The sequence below is a fragment of the Pristiophorus japonicus genome, chromosome 8 (genome assembly GCF_044704955.1).
Source record: "Pristiophorus japonicus isolate sPriJap1 chromosome 8, sPriJap1.hap1, whole genome shotgun sequence".
In the NCBI taxonomy this organism is placed as follows: Eukaryota; Metazoa; Chordata; class Chondrichthyes; family Pristiophoridae; genus Pristiophorus; species Pristiophorus japonicus.
In genome coordinates this window covers 46,484,316-46,497,040 of record NC_091984.1, presented here as the reverse complement: position 1 = coordinate 46,497,040, position 12,725 = coordinate 46,484,316, and the positions used below count along the sequence as shown (strand labels likewise).

Here is a 12,725-nt window from a genome sequence, read left to right as displayed (position 1 = left end):
TCATAATTACAGGGGATCATTTTACTGGTTGGTAAATTATGAGCAATCCACATAGACATTTGTACTGCCAGTGGGTGAGATTCCTGGCCTGCAGATTGGATTGGTAAAATTACCCTCAAAACATTCTCCCAGAGTGTTAACAACTCCTTCAAAGTGGGTGATATGGTTACGCTGAGGAGCTTTCAGACAGTTTCAGGACCTGGAACAGCTGAGGAACAATCGACTCTGTAAATAACCCTTTCACATCAACACGTTGACAAGTGAATTTAAGAATAAAAACTTCCCTGAAGAAACTCTTTGGGGTAATTTTGACTTGAAGTGATAATGTAAAACGTGCAAAATTGGCTCGGCCACCAGTTAAACACCTCTCCCGATTTTCATTTCCTTCGACTTCAGTAGAAACGAAAGCCAGGAGATGATCGAGCCGATACCGTGTGTCTTACGCTGTTGTCTAAAGTCAAAATGACCCTCCCTTGTCTGCTCACATCCTTACTAACTGGGAGGACATCATACAGGTTAGAGAGACCCTTCACTCTCAATATCTGACAAATAGGAGCTATATCTGCTATGTCAAGATGGCAGATGGCGAACTAGATGGATCCTGGTCTTTTCTCATCTAACAATTTCTATGTTACTCTGAGGTGGATAAAGTCCACCATTCCACCTATTCAAAATGGCAAGATGCACTTTTCTTCTAGGAATGGTCGGCAATAGCTGGTGACAGGTTGGTAATCCCTGGCAATGTGATTTTACATTATTAAATCAAATCACTCTGCCAGGAACCCAGCCAGCCACAGCAGGCAATGTCTCGCAGTCCTCGGGAATCTTGCCTAGGCCCCAAGCTCGGGAACTCCTGGCTTAAACCTTTCCGCCTCTCTACCTCTCTTTCCTCCTTCAAGACGCTCCTTAAAACATACCTCTTTGACTCAGCTTTTGGTCACCTGCGCTAATTTTTACTTAAGCAGCTCGGTGTCAAATTTTTATCTCATATTACTCCTGGGATATTTCACTACGTTAAAGGTGCTATATAAATACAAGTTGTTGTTGTTGTTGAATGGATAAGGTTGATCCCCGTATCCCAGGCCTCTTTTAGAGTGGAAATCGATCTGTAAAACAAAACGAATAAAAGAATATAATTGTAATTCCTAATTGAGTATGAATGTGATTATGGAACTCTTTATAACACTTGTTTTTCACATCTGTGACTTGGTGAATCCTGCACACTGATGGTGTGAAAACCTTCTCTCTCAGTTAACTATATGGAAGCTTCGAGAAATGCATTTTGGCACACTCAATTGAGTAGGCTTGAATCCACAGCAAAAAACTGCAGTTCAGTAGCATCTGGCAGCGAATTGGCAATCTCACTCAGAGGGACCACAAAGATGGCTAAGTGTGGGAAAATGGAATATCACACTGGAGCAGTCGAATCACAGGGGTAGAAATTGCCCCCTGCCCGTTTCAATGGATTTCATCACAACTGTGGTTCAGGTTGACTCTTGCGCAACAATTGGCTTTTTGGGATTTTTTGGGTTTTGATCCAGAAATCGCTCTTAATGGGGGGGGGGGGGGGGCTGGCTGGTGACTACACCCGAGGGGAGAAGATGCGGCGGTGATAGCAACTGAGGAGCGGAGGTTGGGTGCGGAGCAGATTCACCACTGTGATGACGTCATCATGGCGCCGTGTCACCACGGCTCTCCTCTTCACTTAACGATTTTTAAACTTCGGACCACTGGGGCACCAGGGAGGGTTTCGGCCGGGCCAGCGGCCTGGCACCCAAGAGGGAGTGCCAAGCTGCCTGTTGGCGGCCCGGCTGAACCCGGGGGCATATTTGTCGGACTGACATGGCAGTCGGCCGACAAAAAAAAAACATGGCGGCAGCGACAGTGCGTCCTCCCCTTTAAGGAAAGCCGCACCACCGTTGCAGAAGGCCACAACCTCACTGGACCACCGGGAAAAAGCTTGTTTTGGCACTGCCGGGTGGGCCGAAGATTTTTGGAGGGGAATGCCACCGTCGGGGGGTTATATTGGCAGTGCGCACGGTGATGACGTGCTTAAGACGGACCAGCAGCAGCGGAGCAGTGGGGGGATCGGGGCACTGCCGGGAAAACTCGGGAGGGTAACTGGGCTAGCAGCAGCCACTCCACGAAAAGTCGTGGCCACCGATTTCCGGTGGTAACAGGCCTTAAGAAAAGGGGCAATTTTGGCCCCATAGAATCATAGAACGATTGCGCACAGAAGGAGACCATTCAGTCCATTTTGCCGACTCTTTGGTTGTCCCACTCACCCTGCTCTTTCCCCATAGCCCTGTAAATGTTTTGCCAAGTATTCATGCAAATCTCTTTTGAAAGTTACTATTGAATCTGCTTTCACCACCATTTCAGGCAGTGCATTCCAACTTGCTAAGTAAACAATTGTATCCTCATGTCGCCTGTGGTTCTTTTACCAATCACCTTAAGTCTGTACCCTCTGGTTACTGACCCTTCCGTAATTAGGAACGGTTTCTCCTTATTTACTCTATCAAAACCATTCATGATTTTGAACAGCTCTATCAAATCTCCTCTTAACCTCCTCTACTTTAAAGAGAACAACCTCAGCTTCTCCAGTCTCTCCTCATAACTGACGTCCCTCATCCCTGGTACCATTTTAGTAAATCTCTTCGGCACTCTCTCGAAGGCCTTGACATTCTTTCTAAAGTGTGGTGCCCAGAAATGAACACAATACTCCAGCTGAAGCCAAACCAGTGTTTTATAAAGGCTTAGGATAACTTCCTGGCTTTTGTACTCCATTAATAAAGCCCAGAATCCAATATGCTTTTTTACTGCCTTCTCAACTTGGCCTGCCACCTTCAAAGATTTGTCTACATACATCTCCAGGTCTCTCTCCGCCCATTTTAAACTTGTACCATTTAGTTCATATTGCCTCTCCTCATTCTTCTTACTAAATGTATCACTTCACACTTCTCTCTGTTAAATTTCATCCAACTGTGTCTTTTATCAGTCTGCTTACGTCCTTCTGAAGTCTGTTACTACATTTCTGAGTTTCATGTCATCTGCAAACTGAAATGATGCCCTGTCTACCCAAGTCCAGGTCATGAATATATATCAAAAACAGCAATGGTCTCAATACGGACACTGCTGCACACCTCCCTCTGTCTGAAAAACGACTGTTCATCACTACTCCCTGCTTTCTAGCCCTCAGCCAATTTTTTATCCATGCTGCCACTTTCCCTTTAATCATTCCATTCAACGCCATTCACACCCTATCTAAACTAATCTTTTTCTAACTTCTGCCATTACCATCTCAAGTTGTCCCATCATCCCTTTTGTCTCTCAAATCTCTCCTGTCTGCCACCCTATCACAGGCCTTCCCTTTTGTTCTTCCCTCCCCTCCCCCTTTCAGTGCTCCTTAACAATCTGTTCATTTTGAACATTCGCCAGTTCTGACAAAGGGTCATTGACCTGAAACGTTAACTGTTTCGCTCTCCACAGATGCTGCCTGACCCGCTGAGATTTCCAGCATTTTTTGTTTTTATTTCAGATTCCAGCATCCACAGTATTTTGCTTTTGTCCCTTTAATCCCATGGGCTTTAACTTTGCTAACAAGTCAATTATGTGGTACTTTGTCAAATGCTTTTGGAAGTCCATATAAACAACATCACAACATCAACCGCACTACCCTCATTAACCTCTCCGTTATTTCATCACATAACTCGATAAGTTAGTCAAACACAATTTGCCTTTATTAAATCCGTGCTGACTTTCATTTATTAGCCCATACTTTTCCAAATGCCAATTCATTTTCGCCCGGATTATCATCTCTAAAAGTTTCCCCATCACCGCGTTAGGCTTACTGACCTATTGTCAGGTTTATCCCTCTCCCCTTTTTTAAAGAGGGGTGTAACATTTACAATCCTCCAGACCTCTGGCACCACCCCCTATCCAAGGAGTATTGGAAGATTGTGGCCAGAACCGTGGCAACTTCCACGCTTACTTCCCTCAGTAACCGAGGATTCAGCCCGTCCAAACTGGGTAACTTTTCTACTTTGAGTAGGAGGTACTCTACTGAGATTGAGGTTTAGGCAGTGAGGAGGGAGCTTTATTCTGTACTTAACCTGTGCCTGTACCTAACCTGTGGGTGCAAAAAATTTCATATTGCACATGCACCATTTCCTGGCTAAGAGAGCAAACATGTAACCTGTTGCTCGCCCTCTGCCTGAATTGTGCTGCTATTATTGTTATTTACATTAGTTTTTTTTCCTTTGGTCAATAAGATTAGCTTTCTCCGAGATGCAAAGGATAGAAGAATGGTGACAACAGGGCCAACATACTGTTGCAAAAGGAGTCGGTCTATTATTTTACCTGTCTTATGTCAGCTAATTAAGGAATATTTACCCAGATTTTATTAAAACATGTATAAGGGATACTTGGGGATGACTACAAGATGCCAATCTAATCAGCAGCTTTAGATGATATCATAAATCATTTGATCAAAGCTTGAGTGGTTTATAACTATTGTCTGTACTCAGATGAAATTACAGCTTTGAAATTGGCCTAACAAATATATTAGTCTACAGATCACCTAATAGTGGAAGGGAGTGGAGGAAGAAATATACAGACAAATTAGGGAAATGAGTAAAAAACATAGAATAATAATCATGGGAGCTTTCAACTACCCAGATATTAATTGGACAGAAGAGGTAGATAAAGGGGATAAGGGAATGGAGTTCCTGCAATGTATGCAGGACTCCTTTCTATGTAAAATATGTAAAAATATAATAAAACCCCAACAAGGGAGGATTCGCTATTAGATCTGGAAATGTGGAATGCACCAGAGCAGATACGAGAAATAAAAGGAGGAACTTCTAGGCAATGGTGAGCACAATATAATACGCTTTAAGATGATAATAGGGAAGGACAAAAGTATGACGAAAACCAGTTTAATAGATTGGCGAAATGCTGATTTTGAGGGGCTAAGAATAGAACTTAGGAAGATAACATGGGCAACACTATTGGCAGGCAACAATGTAGAACAACAATCAGAAACATTTAAAACAGTGTTCAACAGAGTGCAGGAACAATATATTCTGCTAAAAGGAAAGAACAAACTAAACACCGATGAGATTCCATGGATAAATAAAACCATAAGGGAACAATTGAGGGTAAGGAAAGATGCATACATTAAGTACATCGACAGAAGGGGAGTGCATGATAAGGGAGAATACAAAGGGATTAGGAGAGAATTAAAAAATAATACAATTAGGAAGGCAAAGAGGCACATTGAAATTAAATTATAAAGAAAATTGTAAAATATTTTACAGGCACATCAAAAAGTAAGGTTGGGATGGGAATAGGACCATTAAGGGATAGATAGGATAATACCACAGGTAACGATAGGGAGATGGCAGAAATATTGAATCATTATTTCGCTTCGGTATTTACCAGGGAGATAGAACAGGTGAACATGATATTGGATGATGAGATGAGTAATGGGATAAGTGCATTTAAAATAAAAAAGGGGATTATATTAAATAAACTAATCAAACTCAAAGAGGATAAAACCCCTGGGGCTAGAATTTCCACTTTTTTTGCATGCTTAATGGCCACTTAACGCCCATTTTACCACTGAAATGACGTAAAACGCCCAGATATCGCCCATTCTGGCAAAAGTGGAAACTGACGGGCCTTCTTCGGAGACTTATTCCCGAGCATTATTTTCCCAATGGGCTTAATGTCGAGAAAAAATATCACTGCCTGCCCACTTTTTTTGGGCAGAATCAACAGAATGGGCGAATTCAACGCCCATATCACCCAGCGTTACTTTCCGAACGGAATTAACGCCGAGATTCAATATCAACCCCCAGCAACAGTTTTTTGTCGTAAAGAGCATATTTACCCAAACTAGCGGCCATGGAGATCGCCCATCTTCAATTTCACCACTTCGCACACATATCGCCCACAATATCACTCGCTCAAAAAACGCCCACAAAAAGTGGAACTAACCAGAACAAATGCCAGTGGTGTGACAGGTATTTGTTAAATCCCACTCTTATGTGAGGAGCTGATATCAGAAAGATTTGACTGAAAGAGCGCTGATGTGAGTGACAACGCTGACACACTGCTGTGTGTGTGCAGCTCAGACATCAATGATGCCCATCACCTTGGTGCCAGTTAAAGTTTATGTTGATTGATGTTAAGTTGTATTTAATCCTTTTATGGTAAGGAATCACCAGTGTGTAATGGTCCAATTCTCTAATAAGGTTATGTTCAATAACAAAAGTTTAATACCAACACTGGGCTGAAATCATAAGTATTACAGCCAATAACACCCAACCCCCGACCACACCCCACTTTTTCCACCATTGACATCAATCACATGTTCAACATGTCCAGCAACACACAATACAAAGGCAAAGCAGGAGCGTGGTCCCCAGCCCCCATACATTGCAACAAACTGCATACACCCAGATGGAGATATAACACAGCCATTACCTGCGCACATGCACCTCGCTTTCCTTCCCCCCCCTCTCCTTCTTCTCCCCACCTCCACCCCTTCCCCTCCTCGCTCCATGCCGCCTGGCTGAGGAGCTCCTCAGGCGGTGCCTCTTTGGGGGGGATAAAGGCAGATGCGTTGGTTGGACAGGTACGGGAGCAATAGGTGCCGAGGGGACAACATTCTCTGATGCAGAAGCAGGATCTTGGTCCTTGCTCTTATCTGTCGTTTGCAGTGGTGGTACGGAACCCAGTGGTGGAGTGCCGCGTTCTGGGACCACTGGGAGGCCTGTGGCAGCAGTGTTCCTGACTATCGTATCCAGGGACTCCGCCATGCGCGGAATATACTCGGTCATGGTGGCCAGGTGTTGGGATATGCCCCCCCCAAAGCTTCGATGAGCTGGTCACCAATGTCTACAGTCCTCCTGGACAACTATACCATCTCTCCGCTGTTATGCCGCACTCGTGGAACAGACCTTCTGCATCCACAAGACCTCCACTGGGTCGGCACCGTCCTGGGGACAAATGGGATGCCCTGTGGCGAGGTGCTTGGGGCTGGCACTTCCAGAGTGGAGGCGGGAATGACCGGAGGACCAATAAATGGCCTTAGGGTGGAATGGGTTCTGGAGCGTGGCGATGCAGGTTCTTCGAAGTCCGCGCTCTCATCCGTCGAGAACAGACCCAGCGGATTGATGGGTGACAATTGGAACTCCTCAGCACCAGATGTAGTAGGATCGTCTGCCGAGTCCTGCCTCGCGCCCCCACCTTCTGACCTCTGTGGCCTTGCCTGGGGCCGCGCTGCTGGCTGAGCTGCAAGACACAAATGAGGTTGTTAGAGGAGAGGGGATTTCTAGGGTCACAAGGTGAGTCCAGCGCTACACACAGCATATGCACGACAAAAGTACCACCGTTCTCAAAATCATCGCAGATATCATACATCATCACCATCAACACATTGTGCATTGCAATGATTTTCAATAGGCCAGCATTATTTCTGTGACACTTTTAAAAATCATCTATCATATATGATTGGCCGGCTATGAGTTGGTGTGGCATCTATTGACTTTAAATCATGCAATGGTGTAAGCTTTTCTCACGTGCCATCACTTCAGGGTTTGCAGGTACGTCCGTGGCTGTCCGGGGGTGCTTCCCCACGAGTGCTGGCATTCGCTCCTCCATCTCGGTGATGTCGCTGGGGACTGGTGGCCTCCCACCTGTTCGCCTCTGCATGGACCTCATCGTCGATAGCATCTTCTGTAAAAGGTGACAGGATGACATGGCATGAGATCCTTGCATGATAGCATTGCTAGGTACTGTCACAGAGACAGATACAACACATAACCGACAGATGTAATCATGATTATTATGATTATTATCATTCTTTACCTAAAGATGTACACCGTGACTGCAGGCTTTGAGTAAAACATTCCCAGTAAAAGTGCAAGACCTCACATCTGCGGACAGTCACTTGTGACATTTACAAATCAAATTATATAAATAGATAAGTACATGTAACTCAATGTAATACTTACTCTTGCGGATCCCACAAGGTCGTTCCATCGTTTGCGGCATTGGTTGCCCTCACGCACCTCGGTGGTCGCCCATGAGACCACCTCTGCTATCTCAGTCCATATCCTCTGGTAGGCCTTTGGAGTGGGCTTCCCACGCCCTCCCTGTGTCAAATCACCACAGTGTGACTAGACCTCCTGCAGGAGGGAGGCATTTGCCTCGTCCGACAACCTCCTCGCTCTTTTGCAGCCTCCAATGTGCTCCTCTCTCACCTCACTGCTCTCTCCAGCGTCAGTCTCCACAGCGTGCTGTGATGCCTCCTCCTCTCTCTCCATTATAGGGCAAATTCGGTCAAATATGTGGCTGGTAACAGCTACTTTTTGTTTGCCTTCTGGCTGTGAAGTTCTAAAGTCTCCCTCCTTCCTCCCAAAGCAGCCACACCATACCCAGCCACGCCTTCAGTCCCTCTGAGCTCCCTCTCTCTCTGTCTCCTCTCTGCGCATGTCATGGTGACCCTTGACCTCCAGAATCGCGGGAATCGAGCGTTGCCATGCTATTGCTAAGGACGGCCACACTTTACGGCAGAAGGTCAAAAACATTTAATGCTACCGCCCATTTGATATCGCTCATGGTAATGCCCATTTTCAAAAATGTAAACTAGTTGTTTTGAGAATGGGCAAGAAGCCGGCGATCTGAAAACCCTTTTTTATCACCCACGCCGGAAATAATGCCCATTTTTGGGCGATAAGCTCAAAAGTGGAGGTTCTAGCCCTTGGTCTGGATAGATTGCAGCCACGCATTTTAAAAGAATCTAGGGAAGAGACAGCAGAGGCATTACTACACATATTTAATAATTCGTTAGAAAAAGGTGTAGTGCTAGAGGACTGGCAGACAGCTAACATAATACCTACAGTTAAGAAGGGGGATAGAACCTGTCTAGGGAAATATAGACCAGTCAGCTTAACATTAGTGGTAGGAAAAATAATGGAATCCCCACTAAAGGAGAAAACACAAGAACACAAGAAATAGGAGCAGGAGTATGCCATTTGACCCTTTGAGTCTGCTCCGCCATTTAATAAGATCATGGCTGATCTGATCATAGACTCAGTTCCCCTTCCCTGCCCAATCCCCATAACTCTTTATTCCCTTATCGCTCAAAAATCTGTCCCTCTCTGCCTTAAATATATTCAATGACAGCTCTCTGGGGCAGAGAATTGCACAGATTTACAACCCTCTGAGAGAAGAAATTCCTCCTCATCTCAGTTTTAAATGGGTGGCCCCTTGTTCAGTGACCATGCCCCCTAGTTTTATTTTCTCCTATAAGTGGAAATATACTCTCTGCATCCAACTTGTCGAGCTCTCTCATTATCTTATATGTTTCGATAAGATCACCTCTCTTTCTTCTGAACTCCAATGAGTGTAGTCCCAACCTACTCAACCTATCTTCATAAGTCAACCTCTTCATCTCCGGAATCAACCTAATGAACCTTCTCTGAACAGCCTCCCATGCAAGTATATACTTCCTTAAATATGGAGACCAAAACTGCATGCAGTACTCCACGTGTGGCCTCACCAATACCCTGTACAGTTGTAGCAGGATTTCTCTGCTTTTATACTCTATCCCCCTTGCAATAAAGGCCAACATTCCATTCACCTTCCTGATTACTTGCTGTACCTGCATACTAACTTTTTGTGTTTCATGCACAAGGACCCCCTCGTCCCTCTGCACTGAGGCACTTTGCAATCTTTCTCCATTTAAATTATAATTTACTTTTCCATTTTTTCTGCCAAAGTGGATAACCTCACATTTTCCTATGTCGTACTCCATCTGCCAAATTTTTGCCCACTCACTTTGCAGATTGTTTATGTCCTCCTCACAATTTGCTTTCCTACCCATCTTTGCATCATCAGCAAACTTGGCTACATTAAACTCGGTCCCTCCATCCAAGTCATTAATATAGATTGTAAATAGTTGAGGTCCCAGTACCGATCCCTGCGGCACTCCACTAGTTACTGTTTGCCAACTGGAAAATGACCCATTTATCCCGACTCTGTGTTTTCTGTTATGTAGCCAATCCTCAATCCATGCTAATATGTTACCCTCAACCCTGTGAACTTTTATCTTGTGCAGTAACCTCTTATGTGGCATCTTATCGAATGCCTTCTGGAAATCCAAATACACCACATTCACTGGTTCCCCCTTATCCACCCTGCTCGTAACATCCTCAAAGAACTCCAGCAAATTTGTCAAACATGATTTTCCTTTCATAAAACCATGCTGACTTTGCTTAATTGAAGTATGTTTTTCAAAATGTCCTGCTAGTGCTTCTTTAATAATAGACTCCAATATTTTCCCAACCACAGATGTTAGGCTAACTGGTCTATAGTTTCCTGCTTTCTATCTGCCTCCTTTTTTAAATAGGGGCATTACATTTGCAGTTTTCCAATCTGCTGGGACCTCCCCAGAATCCAGTGAATTTTGGTAGATTACAACCAATGCATCTACTATCTTTGTAACCACTTCTTTTAGGTCCCTAGGATGCAAGCCATCAGGTCCAGGGGACTTGTCTGCCTTTAGTCCCATTATTTTACCGAATAGAAGAACATCTAGAAATGAAAGGTATAATAATGAATAGTCAGCATGGATTTCAAAAGGGAAAATCTTGCTTGACCAACCCTTTTTTATGAGGTTCAGATCCCTTGGAGAACACGTCAGGTAAGTGTGTTGGGTTCTCAATGGCTCTCCTTTGCTTTGACTAGTTGACAGCTGCAGAAGTGGTATAAAAGCTACCATTTCACAGCTGTTCACTTTATCAGAAGCTGAAGCTTTTAGGATTTGGAAGACATTTTTGAGCTGTATGCAGGTTGGGTGCTGGCAGTGAACTCTCTATCCACTGTCATCTCCTTGGAGCAACCTCTCTCACTATTAACAGATCGAGTCTGTCATCTCAACCTCACCTGCCATCTATTCAATCAGCATCGGTGCCCTTGAAAAAATCTCACATTAGTCCTAGAATCCCACCATGATCAGCCCCAACACCAACATCACTAAACATACCAGCATCACCCATAGCAACACCAACCTTCTCCGCAATGACCTAATGCTGCACAGGACACAGGATATCAGCACTTGACCACACTGCTGCCCGGGACACCAGGGGTGGCTTCACCATGGCCAGATTTTCTAAAGTTGACGCTGTACACCCTGGCTGCCACATGATGGACCAGGTTGGCACCACCCCGCACCAACACCATAAAGCATCCCTACAATGCCCAAGCCATTCCTTTCATATTCATCCCCATTACGATGGTACTGTTATGTCTCACCATTCACTGCAACTTATTAAGTAACTTCCACAGGTGCACACAAATTTGTCCAAGAATGCACAATGTTCAAAATAAAGATTTCAATGTTTGACAACACACTAGCAGAAACTCTACATGAACATTGGCTAAAAGACCCAAATGCTTATTGTTAGTTGGTATGATTGGACAAGGAAGAGGGTGAGTTTGAGGCGTGGCTAGTGAGATGGGGATGCAAAATGTAGATAGAGAGGGATGGGTGGAGGTGCAAGGTAAGTTGGTGTGAGTAAGAATGTGCAGGAGTAGGTTAGGAAAGGTAGTGTGATGGGGATGTGATGAGTGGCACAGGTTGAGTGTGGCTTTGCTGTAATGTTTCGTGATCTACTGCGATCATTAAAAGCTTTGCCCCACTGCAGCCAGTTCCTCCTGACGACATCCCTGCTTGTGCCTTCCTGTGTAATGTGCAACCAGACTGTGTTGGTGTCATGGGGAAGTCCCTTCCGTCCATTGGAAGGGAAAAGAACCTCCCTAAACATCTGGAGGGAGTCATGGGAAAGCTTGGGTGCAGCCGTACACCTTTGTGCTGTGATTGTCAGTGTTTGCAGCACCTCAATGCTGTAGAACAATGACAAAACAACTGTCAAAATCAATGTGGCCATGGTCCCTTTAAGGAAACCGGTTGATGAAGTGCCATCAAATTACGTCATCAGATCCGTTCCCTTTTAATTGGCTGGGAACCTTGCTGGGCGGTCTTAACAAGCCCAATCTAAGGAAGATTGTTTTTACAGTGCAGGCTGGAGCTGGGTGCAGGGTAGCAACTCGCCACTGACCCTGCCCACTCCGGACCAGCCACGGTTGGCGAAATCGGGAAGGTGGAGTGGACCAGATACTCTATTACCAAAGGCAAGTTTTATTTCTATATAAAAGATATTTTAAATGAACTCCTATTTCTCAAAGGTAGAAGTGAAAAGGTCACAACCTACCATGGGTCCACCACCGCCCATGATTGTAAGCTGTTACATTGTTCTCCTCGCTTCCTTGCATTCCTCCTTTGAGGTTGTTAAAGTGGAATATTATAGTTTGGATTTTGACAGATTTAATCATTTTAGTCTTCAGGCAGTCTTACATAAAGGGGCACAGAAGCTTTTTAATTAAACACACCTCATGGAGTCTAAGAGCTTCAGGAAAGACAAATTCTCTGTCTCAGAGAAGCTTGCACCACGGCTATGATGGCTTTTATCCATCTCCATAGCAACACTCAGCCATTGGAGTTACATGTTTATCCCATACTCCTCTCTCGGAGTCACAAATTGCTGACGTCTTTCCTGAGATATTATCGTTTCACTTGGTCACAGGCGGAATAATGAGTGGAGTGTATCTGCATGTGCGTGCATGAGAGCACGGATAGAATGGAGGTTCAAAGA

At 44.7% G+C, this 12,725-nt stretch overlaps 1 long non-coding RNA gene across 1 annotated transcript in view; it reads right to left on the bottom strand.

Moving 5' to 3' along the window:
- Positions 1-1,026: 1,026 nt before the first annotated feature.
- LOC139268068 (uncharacterized) overlaps positions 1,027-12,725 on the bottom strand; it is a 41,701-nt gene continuing 30,002 nt past the window's right edge. The window contains exon 4 of the long non-coding RNA XR_011593967.1: positions 1,027-1,106. This is a non-coding gene — a long non-coding RNA (uncharacterized lncRNA). The remainder of the gene's footprint in view (positions 1,107-12,725) is intronic.